Raw genomic sequence first — 25,277 nt, forward strand, 5'->3', positions numbered from 1 at the left:
TGTAACTAGACTGAACCGCTGGAGCACTGTTGCAAGGTAGTACTAGCTGAGTGAGATCTACCTAGGCAGGACACACTGCAAGCACTGGTACAACCTAGCCTTGTCTGTGATACAATCGGTTATGAAACAATCAAATATTGTTACAAAGTAGCATTATCCAACCGTAATATAACAGCACATGCGGGGCTGCACTCCAAGTTGAGAAACCCCATTTGGTGCGACTTTATAAGAATTCACGATGTTTTGTGTCTTCAGGAAACTTGGACTAAAGAAATAATCCATAATAATGGATTTAAAACCTTCGCAACCCCCGCGATGAATGGACAATCTGGAAGGGCAGAGGGAGGTTTTAGCACTTATACAACCAATAATCTGAAAGTAAAAAAGATAGCGCTGTACGTAGAGGAAGTTAACTATCAATTGCTTAAAATTGGTATGGATAATAGGAACTGTATAGCACTGATAAACTTTTATAATAACATCCCACCTGTTAAAGTATAACATGTGTTAAAAAAGTAAATAATGATATGAAAAGTTAGCGCAATAACTCCAATAAAGATACCTTGGTACTAGTGGTAGGAGATTTTAATTGTGCTTTATGCCCATACACTGATGGATTAAACTGTGGCCTTACAACTGGAGGTGGGCCCAGTAATACTGGGCGAATGACCAAAGTGGGTCATGGTTGTTGGCCATAATATGGGATTTGCGAATGAGTTATGTCCTATATCTGTTCCCAGTAGTTGCACATTTAGTGGCAGGGGTTTATCCTCCACTATTGATTTTATCTTGGTCTCAAATACTTACGCATCTAGACTCCGAACGTTCCATATCTGTGAAATTTCTTTGAGCGACCATTTCCCTATATGCTTTTATCACTGCCGGATGGTAGTCTTAGTAGACATGATAAGGAGGACCAGCTCCTAATAAATATCACAATCAGCAGGTTAAATGGTTATACTTTATATTGGGCGATGGTGGACCCTAAATTAGTTACTAAACAAGTAATATCCAAATGTAATCAGGCATTTGAGACCTGTCTGAGATAGTATCTTGACTTCTTTCAAACTAGAACATGCGCTGTAAGGGAGGCATTACTAATTCAAAAACCAAAAAAAAGAACACTCTGGGATGGTTTGATCCAAAACGTACACGTGCATATACCAATTAAAAAAATGTTTAGAACAATACTCCCCGAAATCCAGAGGTTGTGAGGCAGGCAAGAGGGGAGTATAGACTAGCTATTAAGGAAAGGAAAATTGCATTGAGGAATGAAGCATGGGAATGCCTGCAAAATGCCTCTATAGCGGGAGACAGTGCAGCTTTCTGGCACACTGTTAAATGTTCTTTTTTATCTCCAGAGATGGTCCTACATTGGAAATAGCCATAAGTGAGGACCAATGGATTGAGCACTTCAAGGGTTTTTAATGGTATGGGTGGAATTGAGAATAGCAGGAGGGATCTGCCCAAAACCCTTTGACTCAGTATTCAGACCTTCAATTCACACTGGGTGAAGTGAATTGGGCAATCTCTGTTAGTAAGGGCGGAAAGGTGTCTGGGCCGGATTGGGTCCCAGAAAACTTGTTTAAGTCTATTCTGACTTTATGGGGCCCAATCCTAACCCAGGTGATTAATGCTAGTTACGTCTCCCCCTTTCCACCAACATGGGTTGAGTCAATAATTGTGCCAGTCTTCAAAAAGGGGAATCACCAGGATCCTGGATGTTACAGGCCTATTTCATTACTGGGCGCCATAACTAAGGTAGCAGGGCGTATCATTTTGGAACGTCTACATCTGTGGGTAGAGGATAATAAAGTCCTCTCTGATTTTCAATATGGATTCCGTGAGGGGCTAGGGACCATCGAGCATAGTCTGAATTTGCTCATCCTAGTAGGGAAATATCCATGAGCAAAGCAGGAGAGATTGTTTCTAGCCTTCGTGGACCTCACCGCAGCCTTCGATTACATAAGACATGCGAAGCTGTGGGAGATCCTCGGAACGCTGGGGGTGGATGAACAAATCATTTTCTCGAACGTTTTGGCCTGGCGGGTAGTTGTACTGCACCCATCCCTCCAAGGAAAGGGGTTAGACAAGGATGTGTGCGGTCCCCCTTTCTTTTTAGCCTTTATATTAGTGGACTGGGAAACGCTCTGCTCAAAGATAATAAAGATTTCCCTCAGATAGCTGGGCGCCCCATACCTGCTCTCCTCTACGTGGATGATGCAGTTTTAATGTCACAAACGCAAGTAGGATTACAAAGGGTCCTAAATAGCTTATCTAATTTCATGGGTAACCTTGGACTAAAGGTGAATACCTCAAAGACTTTTATAATGAGGTATGGCCGTGGCTGTCAGGGATGTAGGGATATGTTTCTCGGCAGTCAGAATATAGCTCCAACCAAGAGATTCTCGTAGCTTGGAATACTTTTTTAACGAAATGATTCATGGACACAAGCTGTGTTAGCTAAGAAACTAGTTTTCTTCAGAACTAATACTGCACTTTTTCACTTTTGTAGAAAACTAGGTAGGAAACCCCCAGTTGATCTCCTGCAGATTTATAAAGCAAAAAGTTTTTCTGCAGCATTGTATGGAGCTGGACTATGGGGTTTTACTGATACGCACTCCCTACAAGTGGAGGAAAACACTTTCTCAAAATATATATTGTCTATTCCAAGTAGTACACCGACATACGCCTGACACACTGAATTGGGTTTAACGCACCCTTCTGATCTCAAAGATGGCGCCCGTCCTTTTATAGCACCGTATTTGGACAAGAATTGAGCCTCATTTAAACTGGGACATCCTAACAGATAGCCTAAAGTTGGATGGGGCTTTAAAAATCCTGTTGTTAAGATATGTCTGCGATTTTATGCTGGACTTGGGACACTTGGAATATTTACTGAACCTAGTACTACGAAATTGGTACAGAGGAAGGATTTTTAAAAAAGAGGGCCTTTACTGCTGGACACCCCAAGATTCTCAGGTGAGATTTTAAAGCCTAGTGTCCAGCAAAACCAGATGATTTTAACAACTTTTAGCATTCAACCGTATTTAACGATAATACCTGGCATTTATGATAGGTTCCTTCTGACAAGATTTAGGTTCGGGATATTCCATAGAATTGTAAGTTTCCAAAAATGTATGATTGGACCCAAATACTGCAATTGTGTCCATGTGACAATCGCTCGCATCATACTACTATTCATGTATTTTTATTCTGTAAATTTTATAGCGAATTGAAAAGATCTTGGGTTATGCAGATTTTAACATCCATGGGGATCAATCAGGCAGTGCCGCCCGGCGCTTATCGCCCTACAATTACTGGATAATGTACACTCAGTGTGGAGAATATCAATGTTTTTAAAGAAAGTGGTTTATTTTAGATAAAGTGTTGATATACAAGTTTACTAGACCAAGTAGTTGTAAAACAACAGTATCAATTATAAACGCTTAGTTTTTGTATATCATGTTTGTCAACAAGCTGTGAAACTATATTTATGATTTTTAATATTCACTTTGTGTATGAATAAACAGCTGGTTAACAATGTATTTTTAACTATCACTTTTTGTAATCATTTGCATGTTTTTTAAATGCTTTTATGATTGTATCAGATAGCGATCGAATAAAGAAGTGTTGACTTGACCTGCCCATAAACCTCTCAACTATTGTTACAAAATAGAATTGTCTAACTGTGTATGAACCATTCAAGTATTGTTATAAAGTAGCATTATCTGTGAAATAACTATGTATGAATCACTCAAGTATTGCTACAAAGTAGCATTCTCTAGCTGTAATATAACTTCACATGAACCTCTCAAGTTTTGTTACAAAATAGAATTATCTAACTGTGTATGAACCATTCAAGTATTGTTATAAAGTAGCATTATCCAATTGTGAAATAACTGCACAAGTATTGTTACAAAATAGATTTGTCTAACTGTGATTGAACTGTGTATGAACTACTCAAGTATTGCTACAAAGTAGCATTATCTAACTGGGAAATAACTGCTCATGAACCACTAAAATAACGTTACAAAGTAGCATGATCTGTGATTAAACTGTATGAACCACTCAAGTAATGTTACAAAGTAGCGTTATCTGTGATTGAACTGTGTATGAATCACTCAAGTATTCTTACAAAGTAGCATTATCTAACTGTGACATATTTACACATGAACAACTCAAGTATTCTGACAATGTAGCAATATCTAACTATGGCATAACTGTGTATGAACCACTCAAGTAATATTACAAAGTAGCATTATCTGTAATTGAACTGTGTATGAACCACACAAGTTCATACACAGTCATCTAACTGTGATAATGGTAGAACAAGGTTCATAATCTTTATTCGAGGTGTTTGCAGCTGAAATCCCATCTCCATCTCACTTCTAGAGATGGGTTTGAAGGGACAAACAAGTAGGAGAGAAGTCAGTATCTTCGGGGTAAACAACAGCAGAGAACAAAGACCTGGGAACGGATGATACAACTGAGAGATGGAAATAATGGGCACTAACGACATGTGTGACATGCATCTTAGTGAAAGGAAAATGCCCAGGGAGCTTCTGACTTGGGTAGTGGGTGGGGGTATATGACTGAGAAATATAGAAACAGTGAAAATGTAGATCTTTTTCAAGTGTGCTTCATGCCCCAGTCCTGCGATTTCTACAAAATCAGGTCTTACACCCTCATGTCTGTGATGGATGGAGTTTTGGGAGGGAATTATTCGACATTATAAAGGCCATCATTGCCTTGCCCACTTCCAAACTGTGTTTCCACTTGTTCAGACACTTTACATATATATCTGGGCATGTTTTGTTTGAATAGTTGCTGAACCCCTTCAGTGCTGCGCGAATTCCGCTGCGGTGCTGAAGGTTCTAAAGAACCAATAGAACCATGACGGAACGGTTCCGTCATAAGCACAGGCCAACCGACGCTCATGACGGAACCTTTCCGTCATGAGCATGAAAGGGGTTAAATAGGCCGGTCCTGTCAGGTACTGAGGACCTAGCAAACACAAGGAGATGATGGATGGCGCGCTGAAACCTTTCAGACACTCACCCGCAGTCACAGATCTGGGTTGAATCCATCATCGTTCTTTACCTCACTTCGCCACCACAGTTCAGACCCAGCTATATGCAAATCAGTCTTGACCCTGTGCCTCATAGAAACACTCCAGCCTGAACTGCCAAGCCAGGTCTTCTCTGGACCAGAAACAAGCATCCTGGGATCGGTTTTGGGATAACACCGCTCATCGGCTAGTCTAGCTTGAATCCAGTGGCAGAGGACCTGCCATTGGTGCTTAAAATGGAAAAACAGAAGTGCAGGTACTCTGTATCAGAGTACCTGCTTGTTTCTGAGGAGTGCTGGTACTCTACAATTAAAAGCATTACTTTCTCTTGAGAAGTGCAGGTACTCTTCTTCTCAAATTAAAAATATGCCGGTACTCAGTACCAGACCATTTAAAGCACTGCCTGCCCTTCTTTATTTGGAGATGGCGAGTATCTGCACTTCTCAATTGAGGTGCAATTCTTTTCATTTGAGAGTATCAGCACTTCTCATAAGTAAGCAGAAACACTGGTATAATGTACATGCACTCAAGGTTTTTCCATTTCAAGGACTAGTTTTGGATGTGTGTGTGTAAAACGGGCACACAAGACAGTAGAGGCTGGATTGTCTTTAAAATTAACAAAACAACTGCCCTGCATTCTGACCTCCGTAGGCCCAGCTCTCTCCTCTGCGCGAGACCGGAAGTGCTCCTGCACACGGGCAGGAGATGCTCCTGGATCCCCCCCTCCCCCTCTTGTGTAACACGCACGTCGTCTTACGCAGCAGCTCGCGCCCCCAGTCCGCAGCGTGAGGGAGCGCCAAGGCGTGGGGTCTGCAGCCCCCCCACCCCCCCACCACCACCGCGGAGGCAAAGCTGGGGGCTCCAGCTGCGCCGCGGGAATCATTAGACACTCTGGCTGGAGAGCAGCTGCTCCTCTCCGTCGCCCGAGTTGTTGTCAGCTGCCCCGGGCATCACGACAAAGCCACCCCCACCCCAATACACCGAGGGGGTACACACGAGGCCCCCTCCCCTCGGTGTCCTCCGTTGGCACGGCCATGTGGGTGACCACACCAGTCCTCAATCCCACCGTGACAACCTGTGCAGCAGGTTCAGTGGCACCCTTGGGCGAGTCAGTCCTCTCTGTTCCCCTCAGCTGACTCGGCAGACTCCAACGCCCGGCTGCGAGGGATCGCCGCCCCCTCCTGACCCACAGACCACTTACTACAGACATAAATAGAGCGTGTCGAGAGATAAGCGGCCGCCAGCCCATGTGGACTGCCCTGCCCATTCCAACAGACCAGCGGGGTCCATGCTCCGGGGTAACACTTAACTCCGCCCTCTCCACCCTGTTCTTTCTGATACCGGGATCACCGGTAAATCTGGGGCGGCGCTAGGGGTGTCAAACTTAACAAGGATTAAAAGTGGGTCCCTTTACTAATAAGGAACTACCGGGGGAGAACAATCCTAAATTTCAATCCCCTTGATTATTTCTGGATTAATACCAGATTATCCGACCCCACTTTCAGCAGCCTAACTCTCTGGGTCAAACGTGCGAGGTCCACCTGGTAATTCTGAATGGACTGTAAGTAACTCATTCCACGGCCCCATTTGATTCAAGTAGGCACTCCTAAACAAGCCATCAGAACTCCAGCCACTCTCCTAGATTTCAAACTCCATCACTGCGGAGTGCGGAGGCCGCCTATCTCGGCACTATGCAAGAAGCCCAGTCTGCCGCAGACACTGCCTGTGATCCTGGCCACTATTTCACGCTTCACTCGCAAGTGATAAGTACGAAGGTGGAAAAGGAAACAACCCAGCTAATTATGACCAAGTTTTAACTTTTGTATGTTTCCCCCTTGAGTGCACTTTAGAAAAATGCCAGCCTCTCCACCCCCTACGGACTTCAATGTTTTCACTTTAACAGCTATGCAGGCTAGCAGTGTTATCAAAATGTCAGTCTAATGGCAAAGCCTTGTAACCTACTCCATCAGTTCTCTCTTCTACCTTAATCTAAAGCATATACAATGGCAATCACTTGGCGTGTCAATTTGTACCAGGGCCTCCTTCACACTGCCTGTTTCACCTTCGTTGCTGGGGCCTTGTTGACAGTTAATGACTGCTGTGGGTGGTGGTGAATACAGTCCACCGTGTAAACGCCTCACCACCGCCTGTTCACGTGTGCCAAACATACTTCATGACGAACCCAAGCAACTGGGCATTATGCATGTCTGCTCAAAACTGGCACTTAACAAATGTAAAACGACCCTTGCACTGGTGGCGTGTTGTCGAGGGGGCCCTAGTGCCATATTCACAGGTTATGGGTCGGGGTTGGCTACCTTCAGTCTCTGCATAGGTAATTGAAAACCTATTAAATTCATAGGTTTTCACGCCTCCCTATGCAGGAAGCCACTATCCCCGAAAACGGAGATAACATTTCTCTTGACGAAGTCATAAGTAAGTGTATTATTTCAAGGGGGGGTTGCAGATATTTATTGGACAAGTGGACAAGCGGTTTCTCCCTGAAAATACTTCCGGCATTTTGGTGAAAACCCAGCCTGAGTAAACATGCATTGGCGTCCTGAGCACGTATGCCAATGTCCATCGGTTGGTGCGCTCCTAAGCGCCTATGCGAGCCCCCTCCCCACTTAAATCAGAAATGGCTATAAACCTATAAGTAATCATATCGTGAACACTTCCGACTTATTCCCTTTGTGCTTTGCGAATCAAGCATGTGGTATGTCCCCGTACATCAATATTTCTCGCACAGACTATGCAAGCGACCAAAGCTTCACACATTCTTATTCGCATAACAGTAATAGGATCGCCAGGAAAACAAACATTTATACATTAGCATCAATGAGTGTTTCTAATACGCCGTTTTCCTCTATAAACTGAATTCCTTCTGCAGCAGAAAGAAAATTAAAACGGTTTTGACGATGATCTGGGTTAATGAGACCAGGTAGGGAGTAAAAAGAAATAAAAGCTAAGTAGAAGGCATGGTGGTAAAGGGATGGAATATTCCAAACATTCAAAAAAGGTAGGGGTGGGAAACGTAAAGAATAGTATACCCCCACCACCAAATAAAAACAAAATTTCGAAACACTAGTTTTGTTATCGTGTTATTACTTCTCCTCCAGTTAAGAGCTTTGCGTCAGCAGCTTAGTGAGAACTGCACCTCAATCCATAGCCCAGACCCCCCTGTTCTTTTTTCGTGGGGTTAAGGTCCGTCTTTCTGGGGATATTGAACATATATTCTGAGAACAATCCGAACAGATTAATTTCTAAGCACATAAGCAAATTTTATTGGCATTGGAAGGCTAAAAGTCTGAGTTGGCGCTGATCAGTTTTACAAGATAGAAGATGAGATGTTGGGCTCGGATGGGAGCATCAATCATTTTACCCGTTTAAGTTAACAAAATACTGCACCACTAGGGCTGCTTCCAAAGGCAGAGTGGCCCCATGTATGAAAAGAAACAATCACAGTGCAAATGTCCTCTACTTATGGGTAAGACTACTTAACAAGACTCGCAGGGCCTCGGTTAGACCACGATAAAGAAGATTTAAACCTTCCATCCAGGCAGTAGATGTCTTCTGTATCAACAAGCACACACACTTAACAACTACAGGTTCGAGATACCGAGTACAGCTTCAAGCATCTTCTACTCAAGAGCTGAGATCCATTCCTCATAACAAAACTACGCAGATCCACCATTGAGAGCCTGCTGGGTGCATGCGAATGGTGTTCGAACTGGTGCCAGAGGTCCTAGTTTATCAATAGTTTGATTTTTTGAAAACCCATCCCAGGAATATATACATCCCATCCGGAATGCAGATGCTATTCCTTGAAGCGATAAGGTTCTGAGAAAGAGTTCCCATAATTACTGCTAGGCTCTTTTCCATGTGATTTATCATCATCCTTCATCTACAGGTTTCGATACCGCCCCTCAATAATGTAGAATTTATCAAGTGGCCTTCTCCAAGGCATATTAAGTGGGCGCAGCATCCTTCGACTGTCGCCAACACAAAAACTATAGAGTCCATGGCCAAGTACCAGGCCACTTATTTCGGTTGTCGTACCTGCCTACTGAAATAAGACCGCCGTACTACTACATGAAGGCACTGGGCACAAGATAGAAAGAACCGAGGAACTTAGAATATGGAGTGTACAGTAACTCTGGTACGTCAGGCCGATCTAGAGGTGCCCTTAAATTGAGACACCTGATTCAATATCCTGAAACCTCTCACATAAATGGTACCATCAAATGCCAGAAATATTTACACGAGAAAGTAAGAGAAGGATACTACACCCCAAACGTTATGCAAAACACATTCATCTGCATCATAAATTCGTGTACTAACTAGGGAAAAAAAAAACTTTTGGGATATTAGTTGCTGCTTTATTCTACTCATATAGCACCTGTGCCTGACTCCTCAATGAAGAGTTAAGGACCTTGACCCACAATGCATCTTGCTTCCGCTTCATTCTGCGAACAGGTAGGTTAGACGCAGACCTGAACAGGGTAATAAAGGCTTCCTGTATCCTTCTGGTAAGAGGAGCGTTTCTCTACCTCAGCACAGCACAGGGAGCCCAATCAGTGTCTAAGCATGTGCCAAGGATCATTAGCAGGCGTGCTCGCAGGCAGGTTTCCCCAGAAGACTGCGACAATAAGTATCCCCTTCAAATGGAAAATATGCAGGCAAGATGCAAGGCTTCAACGGAAAAGCCCGGGGGATCGGTACAACCCACTAAAGGATACCGCACCAGTGTCAACTACCATGTAAGCGGGTCCCCGAGCATAAGCAAACTTACAACTCCATGTGCATGTACTCACACGACCTTTCTCCCAGGTACTGGGCAAAGCTCTTGCGAGGAGTCTTCCAAGAATTAGAAAATTCTCCTGATGAAGCCTCCGGTGCTAGAAACAGCGCTCCAAAAGAGTTTGTGCTTGACGGAATATTGTAGCTGTGACTGCGAGATGACGCAAGCATAGAGTGCTTCAAAATCAATTAACATGACCTATCCAATCACATGCCAAAAAGCTCTACACTTTAGACACTACTAGGGTTTTACCGCTGGCTCCTAGTCCGTTTACCCCACGTTCATCCTTGAGCTTTTTTTGCTGCTGTTGTAGAGTTAATTGACTTCCAAGCACATGCTTAGGGTGGCAATAAATGGCCAAAGTAAAGCCTAGGACTTGGAATAGGGGGGGGTTGGTGCCTTGAAGCTCAGTAGTGTCCCTACGAATCCTTAAAATCCTAAAGAAAGAAGAAGCTACAAGGCAAGGGTGAGCCTGTAATACAAGCAGTGACAAACCCATGGCATACTGGTGCCAAAATTACATTTATTTCTTTTTTTAAACAAAAACAAATAAAATACATATGATGGCCATAGTCTTGCAATAAAAAAATAATTAAAAAAAAATATTGATCACCTGGTCAATATTGGTCCTGCCTACTAAGCAGGTTGTAAGTAGACCAGCATAGAAGCTCTTTTTAGTTTTAATGCACATCTCAGGAAATTATGATCTTTATTAACGTGAGGAAATAATATTAGCATAACCTAAAAATGGGAAACAGCCATAACAGCGATGGCCACACCACACGTTGGCTTCGAAACACTGTCGGAATAACAAACGCACCTTAACCATGCATTCCTTTACCATGCATGTCCTTACAACAGCATGCCTTAGGTAAGGCGATGTTGGACTTTGAAGACCAATGCTTTCCCCACTGATGCACGTACTGGAGTTTGAATAGTAAATTATACTGTTCCAAAATCCATGCTTTCCCTAAAGCAAGTCTTTGTAAAGACTTAAGTGGTAAAGGAATGCGCGGTTAAGACACACTCGTTGTTCCAACCGCGTTGTTAAGGAACGCATGGTCTAGGCATGTATATCTGTGTCATAAAACCCCTAAAAACATAGTTTAAATGCACATGGATTAAAAAAATATGATAAGGATGGGGTCGAAAAAGATTATCCGCAAAGTAAATTATTGGCCCATCAGTTCTGGCACTGAAGTGCACTTCTCTTTAGGCGGACAAGCACACATGATTAGGGAAAATCCTGTCACTCACTGTGCAAGAGAGCCAATGGCTGGAGTGGGCTGATCCACTTCCCCCTCATGCTACATGCTGATGAGATTACTTCAAAAGCCTCGGGCCAGATCTAATTGCAAAAAAAATGACTCAATCTCATGAATTAAACCCACACTATATCCCTCACTAACAAGACAAGTTCCCTATTACAGCACAAAAGAACGTGATGCCACTGTTCCTGCTGATCTGCCTGTAACTCCTGTTTGCTTTGGAGAGGCGCCATTTTGAGACAGGCATGTTTTACCTTCACAGCTAGCTTCCGTTGTTATTCAACGGGGACAGACACTCTGTACTTTTCCCCACACCAAAAATATTGTAAAGGGGATGGATACACTGCTCCTTTCTTGACATAAATGTAAAATTGGAGTTTACTTAATTAAAAAACTTTGTAAAAAGAAAAAAAAACTCTGTTCCTGTCAATCTATTTTTGGCAGTGGGGTTAAACTGTTTGATCCTGTCCATGCCCCTGGGTTCTAAGTTACTTTTAATTTTAAGCCAGGGAGTACCTTTCCTACCCTCTCCTTGTTCCAACAGCCCATTTCTTTCTTGCATTTTCCACATAAACGAAGTTTACCAATTGGTATTCACCAGCTCCTCTTTCTGTCATTTTCGACCCTCTCAGTTTCCCTCTGCTCTCTTCTCAGGACACACATCAGAAAGTGTAGGGCAAATTTGCAATTCTTCTACTCAACGGTTGTTTTTTAAGCAAATATGCAGTAAGTAAATATGTTGCAGCTTTAGTTAAGAGGTTTTGGATTTTCGGGTCTTATTTGTGGAATTTAGAAGGTTACATAGATATTTACCAATTCTTTTACTTGTCAAGTTGGAGAAACATATCGCTAAGCAGTTTGTTTAGACATGCCAGGAGCTAGCACTATTGATACATTTTGAGCACTTCCGGATTCCTGTAGCTTTAATAAATCCTCGCAGCCATCACTTGCAAATGTCCTAATGTATGAAACAAATGTTATGTTATGCCGTTTTATATAGTGCACAGCAGCCCCAGCAAAGGGGCGTCCCAGCGCTGATAGCCGAAAACTGCAAAACTATAGACAACAAAAGCAGCCTACAATGGAGGGAAGAGGTGAGTTTTGATTGCCTTGCAGAATGCCAGGTAAGTGTTCATGCTGCTAATGCAGATGGGGAGCGCGTTCCAAAGTTTGGCTGCCAAAATACAGAAGGAACGTCCACCATCGGGAACGCTCCTCTCCAGCGGAACCATCCCCAAATGCGGCCCCACTGGCCAAAGTTGACGGGAGGGGGTATAAGGTGTAAGCAAGTTGGCCAAGATGCCTGGAGGGGAGAGATTTAACATTTTGAAAGACATGCAACGGACCTTAAACTCTATAAGTTTGGCCACCGGCAGCCGATGTAACCGGCGGATAGCACTAGTAGTAGAGCATGTCCTGGCAGTCCCAATAGAGTTCTTGCAGCAGCGTGTTGAACCCTTTGCAATATTACAATTTCCGCCTTATTAGATCCCAACTAGAGCGTATTGACATAGTCCAGTCTGGACAGGATGGAGGCCTGGACAATAACCTGCCTAATAGACAGGTTAAAAAACCCTAACAGCGGTTTGAGCCCCCTCGTAGAATGCCAAAGCAGGTCCCTGCCACCTTCTTGGGTTGCGTCTGGAAGCTGAGCGCACAGTCTACCCACATACCTAAATTATTTACCACCTGTTTGGGGTCGGGTGCACAGTCCAAGGTGGCAGGCCACCGGCGTTCGCTCCACAGCTCAGAGTCTCTCCCAACCAGTAGTACCTCCGATTTGTTGGCATTGAGCTGGAGACAGTTGGCAGTCATCCACTCAGAGATGGCCTCAAGATCTCTCCGGAACATACATGCATCCTGCACGGAATCATCCGAAAGTGGCACTACTAATTGTGTGTTGTCCGCATAAGACACTGCTGTGAGCCCTTTGCTCTTGGCCACCACTGCTAACGGTTGGCCATATAAATTAAACAGTTTTGGGCTCAAGGCTGAGCCCTGCGGTACCCTATATTTGATGGTATGGACCTTGGAGGCAAAAGGGTGGACAGCAATAAACACTACAGGTGCTGGACTCCACATGGTCAGTATTTTGGAAGCCAATGCTATTGGAAGAGCACCTTTCGCTCCCAATGTGTTTATATTAGAGCTGATGACATGCGACCTTTGACCCCACCCTCTGACCCCCCCGAATATTTTGTTAACTTAAACTACACAAGGTAAAGTAAAGTAAATGAAAAACTTTTCAAATATGCATTTTCTTTGAACTGCAAAGAGAAGACCTTGCTGCAAAGGTCTATGCCTGGCGCTCCTTTTCTAGTACAGTGTACTACTGTGTGTGTCTAAAACTTCTCTTCACCTTTAGGAAATGTGCTGGAGGAGATGGGGTAAAGATTTCTTATAAAGTTAACAGTTTAACATTTTTGGATATAAAAAAAGGATCTTTACTTTATCGCCCCAAAATCTATTTTCTGTAAGTTGAAGTGGTAGACTCAGCCGTTAATCCTTCTAAAGTACTTCAAGTTTAGCACAATTGATTGGGTTATAGCAAAAGTTCGTAAAATTAGAAAACGCGAGGCGTGAACCCAAGCACTAAACACGTTCTTATAAAATGTCAGACCCTGTTATTTCAGTACCCACATGAGATATACTGCTGTGATTTTAAATAATGGTCCTATCAGTTGCAAAAGTAGAAAACGCAAAACGGCAGCTGGAGTTTCTTTCCCCAAAAGAATAACAGCGCATGAAGATGAGAACATTAATCTAGGAGACCGGACAGGCAGGAAGGTCTGGGGCTGAGGCAAGGGACACGCCAGGCATAGTCGGACATGCAACTGAGCTATCTGACGTGCAAAGGGCTGTAGTGAAACGGGCATTCCAGTATTTACATTAAAAACATACTGGCAAGGGACGCGCTTCTACTCTTGCTTCAAGGGAGTCAGCTCTGCGATGAAACATATTTGAATAAATGTAGAAAGAGGGAAACCACTGCTGAAGGATTGGTCTGAGGTACTGATGATAACTCTACGAGAGGTACTGGTCCTTACACCATCATAGTAGGTAACCCCTGGATTTTCTATCACAGATAGTTAATGTGAGGATGCAGAGGGAAGTGGAAGTCAGGGGAGCATGGAGTGGATACAAGGCAGAAGTATTCATGCGGTTTAGAGTTGCTGCAGGACAAGAGTAGATAGGGGTGGAAGGCGGAAGAGTGGGTTGGAGAAGTAAGTGGGAATGTGTGAAGTTTGAGTGAGAATGTGGAGATTGTTATGAATGTGTTTGGATGTTGTTATCTTTCTTCTTTTTTCCAGGGGCTGTTTCAAACATGCATTAGTCTTCAGTCATTTGATTTGTTATAAATGTTTGACTCATTTATATTTGATGTTATATTCTTGTGTTCTCTTTTTTTGTATTTATAAAAATATTTTGTTTGTATAAAAATTATAAATTTCACCATATCTGATGAATTCTTGAAACAATGTTATTTGAAGTAAATTTATGGAGCATATATTTATAAAAATGAAATAAATAATATATATTTTGTTGTAATATTGCAAGTTATGGTCTTGTTTTTGTCACCTATATTGTAGTAGTTGCATTTTTCAATTATGTGGTAGGTAAGGGAAAATTGTTCTTTCTTGTCTGATCATTTCATTCCCCTCCTTCCCTGGCTTGTTTAAGTCTTGAGGGGGTCCCATCATTATTGCTAAGGACATTGCATTTGAGCCTGGATGGATGAGTGAGCGGATGGGCTGAGATTAGTGTGGATGGCGGCGAGAGAGGTGCTTTCAGATCTGCCCAGGTCCCAGATGGAAGTCTGATTTTTCGGCCAGCCTCAGGGCGCCTGGTGCAGTTGCCCACCAGGATTCATGTCCCTGTGGCTTGGCACCACTGCAACTGAAATTTAAGGATGGAAAAGAGAGACTGTCCTCCATTAAAACTACAAGTACGGCTGCAAGATTCTCTAGATCTAACTAGCTGCGTTCCCCAAGCACAACTTAAAACCACGTAGTGGTGCTTGAGACCATCTATGTATCTTTAGGGCAGGAGAACACAACACGTGCCCTTGCATACTTGTGAAGTCCAAAGAGAGCTCTCTGTGGTTTGTAGGAACTCTGGAGGAAGTGAGATGAGATGGAGCAGGAAGCCTTTGTGTCCCCAGCTGCCCATTGGTCCACAGTGATTCAAAAGTCTTTATGTCCAATTAAAGTGGGGAAGCCAAAGTGGTTATTTAAGATACAGCGGCCAAACACCTGGTCTTCTCCGTAACCTTGGTGCAGCAATTTGGACAGCAGAAAGTGACTCCGGAATATGCAGCCCTTTGTTCGTATATAAGCCAGCAGTGCACCTCCCTAGAAAAGAATACACATCACTCGAAGCCAAGTGGCTCGAACCCCTAGCCCAATAACACTAAGAGCTGCAAAAGATTATGGGCGAGTCACCTGGTTTGCCAAAAGAGATCATAATGAACACACAATCAACTGATCTTTCCTCAAAATGGAGGCCGTGTGGTCATGCCAGATTCAAATATGCAACTAAATCTCCAGCAAATCCCTGCTTCTTTGACACGTTCCAGACAATGGCAGGGCTTGTTGTACCACGAAGGATGATGGATGGTAACATGAAGACAGAACAAGATGAAATTCAAGAAGTCACGTGTAAATAGTTCTGAGGCAAAAAACACTGTGTTCAAAGAACACAATGCACCATGGAGTGTTGGTTTCGTAATGGAGCCTTGGAAAGGAATGCCTTAAAATTTAAATTGTGTTTCCTGATATTAAAAACAAATGTGTATGTGTCAGTTAAAAATTACATTTTTAGTTTGCCGATAGGACAAAGTGGTGGAGAACACTACTTGGTTTTCGCGCTGGTAAACTTGAGCTGCAGGAGACCCCTTTGAGAGTCTATAGGCAGCCACAGCCAAGTGAGGGAATCATACTGTGTGGCAGCAAAAGTATAAATAACCACAGAGGAGGATTTTTCTTAACCACGTTGGGTTTTTAGATGTAAAAGTCCTCTGCCATTGCCAATGATATTTGGATGTCGTTTTTAAAAGCTCCTTTTTACTCCCTTGGGGTGGCCGCCTCCGCAGTCGGCTTCTCAATGCCACAATATCTCCATGACTTCTCCCAAAAAGCATCCAACTGGCATATCGTCAGTGGCACACAGCCCAGTGGTGGGCAAGCCAGCATGGGCACATGGCCGACTGACTGGCGCACACATTCAAGCAGATGTTTCATTGCTCACAATAGCTGCTCACCGCATCAGTTCTCATACAAACAGAGACAGATGGAACGACATCTGTACACCGTGAGATTGGAGGAGACCTGTGACCCTGGCAGCTAAATATCCAGGTGGTATAAACACAATAGAGAAAATGTAGGCATTTTGGATGAAGGGTGATGAGAGAACAAGGGGTCGCCTATCTTAGAAGAGGCTAGAGATGAATGTGGGGAATTCCTCCTTCACATAAAGGGTGCTAAAAACTGGAACCACATTCATGCTGGAGCAGCAGGGAGGAAAGGGTCAGAATAAAAAAAAGGCCAGAGTCAGACATGTTGGTAGCCATGTTGGGACATAGAATAGAGCTGGAGTCGGACTAGAAGAAGTGAAACGTCAATACTTGACAACAGATGAATCCTAGCAGGTGCATCAATGGTTTCTGCATGTATGGCTCAGCTTGGTACGTGCATGCCCCTGTGCCAGTGCGAGTTATGTTTTGATCCTAGTGCAGTCAGTAATTAGGCAATTTGCAGCGCTGGCATTTTCCCCTCAATTATGGATTACCTTAAACGTCATATAATTCACCTGATGCGAAACTTTGAGCTAGAAACATTTTTTGGTTGAAATCGCCAGACAGATCGAAAGTTACTAATAAATGCCATTTGCAAAGGACAACAGGTCATATTTTAGTTCCAGACTGTTGCATTACGGTGTTAAAAGGATACTAATGAAATTAAAATGTGGCCTGCACAGTATTGATGCATGCAGAAATGACAAAACAGTAATTAACACTTCCAGAGGAATGTGCCCATTGTGCCGCATATTTTGCCTTTTCCTGCCACATAATTTAGACAGCCATGCCTCATAATACGTTCCACATTGCCACATATTTCCAGATGTCTTGGATATAGCCTAACTTTTTAAAGTTCTATGGTAATATTAAGCCTGGGCTTCTATTCGACTTTACACTAGGGTCTGCAATTCTGACGCACTGTTGATGAAAAAAATGTCTCGTGCTTTCTAAATTAACTATGGGAGTACAAAAAAATCCAAAATTCTAACTCTAAAATGCATCACAATGCTCTTGGACCTCTTTTACGAATACCTGTGGTCTAAAAGAGTGGCATCCAAACTACATAATGTTTTATGAAGTTTCAATAAAATTAACAAGTCGCGAAATGATGACTTTGGTGTAAAACGTGAGTTACTGCTAGTCGCTTCCCTCTTTTTCCATACCTCGAGTGAGAAAATGATGTGTGATACAAGCAGGAAACTGGTTCAATATTTCTCAGCAAGTATAATGCAAAATTCAGGGCTTTTTTTCAAATTTTACCGGTGTAAACTACATTTCGCCCAGGTCTGGTCTAAACCAGGTTCCTCTTCTGATAGCCCCCTTTTGGACAGTCTTAACAAGGCATTACAAACGTGGCTCCTAGATCTGTGTGCAGTACTCAAATCAGAGCGCCCAGAAGAACACACACAGCGCTTCACAAGTAGTGCCCCGATTACGGCTATGAATGGGCCACCACAAACTGACAACAGGCGGCAGGGAGCGACCCACATACGACCTCATACACAGGTGCGCCCTCTCCAGCGCCCCAGGGATAGCTCACAGGATATCTACAGAAGTAGGATAGACATGAGTGTTAACATATTTACATGCCCCGGAGAGGGACAAAGCGGGAGTGCACCCACGTCCATGTGCCCACTGCAAATCCCAACAGCCTTCCCACTAGAGGCCCTAAAATTAAAACACGCTGCATTGTACTTGCTTTTATATAGCGCTTCCTACCCCAGAAAAGGCGCTGAAGCACTTTAACACATTAGTGGTAAATTCAGTGGTATGTGCATTTTAATACAGGTGGCTTTGGGATAGATAGATAGATAGATAGATAGATAGATAGATAGATAGATAGATAGATAGATAGATAGATAGATAGATAGATAGATAGATCTGGTCCTACCTTTAGGATTAACTGCCCACACCCCTTTATCTTCCTCTCACCCTATGCCACCCACTCCTACCACAATCTACTGTCAAGGATGGGTGTGTTGCTCTCTTTCCAAAATATAGTGGTAATATTTCCTTACTCTCCTAATTTACTTTCTTATTCCCTCCTTTCCACTCTCCGGGTCCCTCCACACCTCCCATCAAGCACCACGAGGCAGAATAGGACGAGAACAGCACTATGTAAGACACAGAGATAACAAAGGAATGTGCGCCAGCTATAGCGCCACAAAAACACGACTGTGCCAGCCCGTGCTACATAAAAAAACACCTTCAGGTAGGCTTACTATTCCAGCTGCCAACACCTGCAGGTGTTGTACCGGCGCCTGAGAGCCCCCTCGCCGGGACAATGGCCGCCCTGATGATCGCTATTAATAAAGCCGGGCGGCTCTCGGCCTTTACTGGAGCGCAGCGTCGGAGGCAGAGCCGGGGACGGAACAGGACGTTCCCCTGGGGGCAGGCGTCGTGCCACCGTCCACGGGAACATCTCCTGCCCGCCGCTGAGGTGTACGCTGCCAAGAAAGGAGGGGCGAGCTCCGGCACACCACTCGCCACCCCCTGACCGCTGCAGCTCCCGAGAACTTGCAAGCCGTGAGCGTGCACGCTTATGCAGTGGTAAACCCCATGCACAGGGTGGGAATTATACGTTCAGGGTGACTTTAGTCCTGTGCATTACCGTTGGCATTCACCCACTCCGCTCAGAAGCCCAACCAAGCTGGTAGTGGATTAGGATGTACTCCAGTGAATCTGGAATGCCTCCCACTCCAGGGTGATTAATGCGAATGAACCCCCTCCCACTCCACCCCTCCACAGTGCGTGTCTCTGTGCAGCCTCATTTATGCAGGGGGTGAATGTTGCTGTTAGCTGCAAGAGGGCCTGGACAGCTCAGAAGGATGAATCTCGCAGTGCTCTGCCCATGCCAACCTTCACAAACAAGTCAATGCCAATGGATGAATGTTGCTGTTAGCTGCAAGAGGGCCTGGACTGCTTAGAAGGATGAATGTCACAGTGCTCTGCCCATGCCAACCATCACAAACAAGTCAATGCCAATGGATGAATGTTGCTGTTCACTTCCACAAAGGCATATGTCTAACACAGGCCGGGTCCTTGTCCGATTGGCGAATGCCTCTGTTCCTTCCATTCACGGGGACAGGGGGGGCAACACAACCATGTTGAAGGCATGATTGGGCCTGCTACATGGCAATGCACTTAGGCCTCAGGCTTCCAGGCACTTTAACCTCCAATGCTACCGTGAACACATGCAGGGTGACTTGACGCTGGCACGCTGCCTGCTCTGTACTCAAAGGCCTCTTCATGAACGAGAAAGCATTGTGCAGCGTTTCCTTTTTATATAACTCACTTCCCCAGCCGCCGGTTCCGTCCGGTCGCATTTCTTTACGTGGCGTTTGAGGGCACGCCGCATCTGATATGGGTTGCCTTCCGTGCCCCTTTTACGCGGGGTTGCCACTTGCCAGCAGTTCATTTCAGTTCTTCTCTCTTGGAGACATTGCAAGTGCAAGCGTTGCAGCTCGAGGGGTGAGGTGCCCTCTGAGGAACGGCCTGGAATCAGGCTCGGACTCAATGCATGACGTTTCGCTTCTTGGCGCTCAAATAGCTACCCAATACGATAGGAGACGCTGGCTCAATCACTTTGTGATCGACGTTCTGATCCAAACGTTTACACACGTCCTTGCCCAAAAAGGCGTGATTTTAGACAAACCACATTGTGGTGTGTGCACCACATGTAAACATGCGTCACGACAAGGTTTGTGTGTACACGTGACCTATAGAAGTTGCAATTATCCATAGAGTCAAAAGGATTCCCCACTGCAACATTCCCGCCGTTTGGGGGTAATTCTTGGAGGGAAGTGGGTGTGAGAGGAGCATAGTGGGGTGGGAAGTTCACGGTATGCGACCAACTTCTGGAATTTGCGAAATATTCGAAGATAACCCAGCTTCCCAAAGGGGAAAGTGGACTTTAACATGTTTCTGCTAACTAAGGTGGTGGTGGTGGTGGGGGGGAAGGAGCAAATACATTTCCACCCAACTCCAAACGTGGAAAAGAAATCCGGCTGAGGGTGGTTGGGAGACCTGGAGAGACGGTGGTTCTTCCATCGTGGTATCAATAAGAAAATATTAAGTCTCGACCCCACGTTTTGTGCAGGGGAGTCTATGCCGGATTCCACAAGGGGCTTGTAGTTTTGCGTATTTTAGTCAACTTGGCACTTGTGCGTCTATGTCAGAAGTGAAGTCATCTTGCAGTTATACATTTCCCACCTTTACATAAGTAACTCCATTGTTGCTGCAGTCTGAAGCGTCTCCATCAACATTTGGTGCTTTGTAAGGTTGCAAAATGCACCTGTACACAAGGCAGACAGTCGCCACAATCATCCAACCTGGTAAGATCCTATTTACGTACCAGCGTTTTCTCTACACAACTTCTTGATCCATACCAAGTGTAAATCAGTATATTGTTTACACTGAAGAGGGAACTGCTTTAGACTTCTCAGTGTTGACAACCTGACTACTCCTGTCTGAGGTGAGGCACACAAGGCAAACAGACCACCAAGACATTCATGTGGCAAGACTAAGGTCCACATTCCACCACCAGTGCCCGCTGCTCACACTTGAAGATGCCGGTAACAAACCTATGGGAATGACCATAGAGCCCGCCATTTTATTCAATATACCTGCTTAGGCAGGGCAGCTCCGACACATGGGGCTTTTGCTTGCATAGTTTGTCCAGAACCAAGGTCAAATTGAGTTACTCATGCCCTCTGCGAGCGCCATAACCAATAAACCTCAATGCTGAGCTGGGATATCGTGGGTTCATTTTTAACATTATCAAACTCTCAAATAGCTCTGCCTTTCTACTGCCTGAATTATGCCAAATATGATATCTCAAGCTGATCAGCCTGGGTGCAGGTCACAAGGAGCAAATGGACATCTTCTCAGAGGCCTTGCCTCACTGTGCCACGATGCAGTCAGTTCTTCCACATTACGTAAATCCCTTACATTATCTAGTGCTTTCTGATCTTACGACTTCCTATCGCTGACTATACTGTCAGGTCTGGCTTTTTAGTGTCCGATGCACCAGATAAAGGGTTTTCTTAGATGTTCATTATGATTTGGACAAATCTTAGCATGCATAAGGAACCTCATTGCAAGACAGGGTATGCCAGGGTAACGGGCTACACTGTGAGCTCCTTGTGCCCCTCATTTGTACTTTCATCTGTTACGTTTGGAACATACTTGGAGCTCCGCTAGCTGCGGAACACATCAAGCTTGTTTCTGTTACGTCAAACTTGTTGCTTTCAATGAAAGTGCACCATAAGCAAATGAGCAGCTTCTTTTGACAATCAGGCGCAAATAAGGACACCTCTCTATGATCAGTGATAGTAACTTCTGGGATCCAATAGTACTAAGATTCCAGACACATTTGTGTATTTCTGCTACTGCCATGTCTGATTTTCTGGTGTCTTTTGATTCGTCAGTAAGAGGGTCTTTTTGTAGTGACAGGGTACATGCCTCCACGTTCAGTCAATTCTGCACAATTGGGATGATGGGAATGAGCCTCAGTCTAAGCGAGGGTTCCACCGGTTATTTAGTGCAGGGCTAGACTCCAACACCATGTGCAACAAATGGTGATACATGTATGCACAGCTGCACATGTATCGAAGTAGAGGCCTAGGTGCTATCTCCAGGGCAGTGGAAGATGCTAGGCTGGTAATCCGTAGCAGAGGCTGATATTTTATGTTGGGAGAGTCAGGCGTCCAGTCTTTATATATTTGTGCATAAAGTCGCCATAGCAAAGCACCCATTTGGGCTGCAGTTGCAGTTTCTCTAATTCCTAACAACAAACACAGTGCACCACAGCCGGGATTAGGTGAGTCTGGTAAAATGACCAACCTCCCATCCCATCCTCTGCACCTTCAGAGAAAAACAAACGATGAGGTTACAGTATTTTCCTTTTACACAATTTTGGCATTGCTACTATAGAGAGTGGTGACACCCACCAACAAGCTACTTGCTGGATAACACAAGCCATACACACGCCACTATGTCACGGTTCCTACTTCCTCAATAGTTGAACATTTAATAATTAAATATGTATGTAATGAGTACAGAGTCACGGATTGCAAAAGTCAACAACGTCAATGTTGATGGCCAGATTATGGATCTCTTATTTCTTTACTGCTAGGTTGAAAAATGATAAATAGAGTTTTAAAAAAACTTAGAGCGAGGTGTGTGATGGAGAATGTTTTAGAATGAGGTAGCAAGTGCTAAAAAGTGAGGCACAGGCGGGTGATAAAGACAGGGTGGAGAGATATTGGCTATGGCTCTCTAAAGGGCAGGCGGTAATGATGATGCGCGTGAGGTGATGTGTGAGGGAAAGGAGCAGAGTGTGGTGTTGTCGCAGACGGCTAAGTGACCATGTGGGCTGTATTAGGGGTGAAGTAATGGGTAAGTCAGTAAAGCGAAGGTGTGGATTAGCAAGTACCTGAGCTAGAAATAGAGACCTTGAGGAGGAGGGTGTCTGTGGAAGGCTTTATTGGGAATGAGTTATCTTAACTGATGGTGTTTAAGGCTATGCAGCAAAATTGGGGTGAGTTTAAATATTCAGTGAGCATGAACTTCAAGAACATCTCCTCTGTCTCGACACAACTTTGCATCTGAACACACTGACTCCACAGACAAGTAAACAGATAAACAAGAGGTGTAACCAAAGAAGTGATCACTTTACTTTCTCGTTCTTATTTTAACGATGCCCATCAGTTTCTGCTACAAGTAGAAGTAAGAACAGCTCCACCTTATCGTCAGCATTCGTGTGGACAGGACGGGTTAAGTCAAATGTATTTCACTGTTGCAGAGCGGGAAGAAATTAGCGCTTACTGTGTGTGCTGTCTGATGTTTTTAGCACTCCCAACCACTTTGCCAATGAGAAACAATTGCTTTTGCCAGACAGAGACCTTCACTTAGTTTTAAAACACTAAGTTTGGGGTATAAACCCAGGCCACATTTCCTAATCCCTTCAAATATCCTGACTAGGCGATTGTTTTATGCATTTCTGGGAACCTTGTTTTCTGTTTAATCTTTAATTTGGCCTGTTATGTGAGTGGTGTTATGAGGAGGTCTGAAAGCAAATCTTTGGGCAAAGATGATATTCAAGAAAAAGTGATCTAACAGAAAAATAATTACTAAGTAGAAAATTCCGCTAATGCTAATAGAATGGGTGAAGGCACATCAGTGTGTCGACCAAAAGGGAAACTGTGGTCCAACAGGAACCACACCAGATGATTAACATGTGCAAAAACATTCCTTGCATTTCTGACCAAATCAAACGCTTTTTTCCTACTTTGAGCACCTTCTTAGCAGTCCTCTAGAGAAGACAAGTATTTTAGGAAAAAGATTGGCTTAAAGATCCACTCAGCCCACACTGTACAGCACAGACCAATAATCTCTAGATCCATATAAAACTAGGAGGCCACTGAATCAAACACTGATCTCAACCAGCCCAATAAGGGCGATAGTAGCACAGCACCAATGTCAAGAGAGAAGCCAAGCGCATAGAGGCTACATTAATTCACATTGACTTCATACAAACTGCATCTCCTTAAAAATGAATACTTTCCTTAAAAATGAATACTTTATAACAGCCTAATGAAGACATGAATTTGACCCACCACAACACAATCGTGAACAATAAACGTGAATTGTGTGAAACCATAAACGATTTAAAACCGAAAAACCAACTCAAAGCTTGATTTGAATTGCTTTTGATGCAAATCAAAATAATAAATACACCCACATTTTATTACCACAAAATGCCTACATTTGTGCGCTTAAAGATGTAGATGGGAACAAATTAAAGGTAAGATGCATCGGACGCAGAGGATCTTCCAATTCCAATCCTTTTTCATAGCTAGATCAGTAGGTATATTCCCTTTTGAAGCTGTAAATCTTGCAATAGTCCTCGGTTGACTGGGGGGGAAAAAAAACATTCTTGATACAGATGCACAAACACTGTGCATGCCTTTTCAAACATTTCCCCAGAAGGGCAAAAAATCCCATCACAGAGATGAAAAAAAAAATGAACGGGCGACTGCAAAGGGAAATGTGTGCCACCGCCGCGTCTTCATGCTCGTGGAACGGGCATCCAATCAGCCGCACAGCAGAGCCCAACAAAAGGAGCAAAATTGGTTCTGAACGAGGAGAAAGCAATCCATCCTCCTGCACTGTCACGATGTAGGCCTGCCGCAATCCTCAAAGGAAATTAAGGCAAGTTCTCCACCAGATGGAAAAGGCTTGGGAGCCTGCTTCAGGGGCCAGAAGGTAAAAAGAGTAAAAGAAAAACTGAAATCCCTTATTTTAAAAAAAAAATGTCCTTGTGCTTCTATGTAAACACCATGGGTAAAGTCTGCATGTGTACTGCATGGGAGAAGAAAGGCAAATCATGGACATCTTGCGGACACCTGTAGGGAACCAATGTTTGGCAGAGAAGTTGATCAGCTAATAATCTGGAGAATTAATGTGGCATCCGCCACAAGATCAGACGCCTCTTTCCACTTACATAACTGGGATTATTAGCCTACTAAAGTACACTGCTGCCATATAAACCTGTTACCTGAAGTTACATGCAGAACCCTAGAGCAGAAGCATAGCCCCATACATGTACCCTACCCTCTTTGAGGACAGAAGACTGGGGCAGGGTGGGATGTGCCTCAAGTTAGGATCCGCCAAAAAATGACCCCGCCTTTGGGCTATTCAGTAGTTTGGTTCCAGCACAACCTAACTTTATTACGGATTAGGGATAAGGATTTGAGGTGTTAATATAATCTGTGTAAAACCTTCCAGGTAAGCCATAGAGAGGGCATGAATACTTCCACAATTAAGGCACTTTGTTGAAAT

At 44.0% G+C, this 25,277-nt stretch overlaps 1 protein-coding gene across 7 annotated transcripts in view; it reads right to left on the reverse strand.

The window, feature by feature from the left end:
* ZMIZ1 (zinc finger MIZ-type containing 1) overlaps window positions 1-25,277 on the reverse strand; it is a 535,099-nt gene that overhangs the window by 471,119 nt on the left and 38,703 nt on the right. The gene's annotated exons all lie outside the window — the stretch shown is intronic.

This window comes from Lissotriton vulgaris, chromosome 5 (genome assembly GCF_964263255.1).
Source record: "Lissotriton vulgaris chromosome 5, aLisVul1.2, whole genome shotgun sequence".
Lineage (NCBI taxonomy): Eukaryota > Metazoa > Chordata > Amphibia > Caudata > Salamandridae > Lissotriton > Lissotriton vulgaris.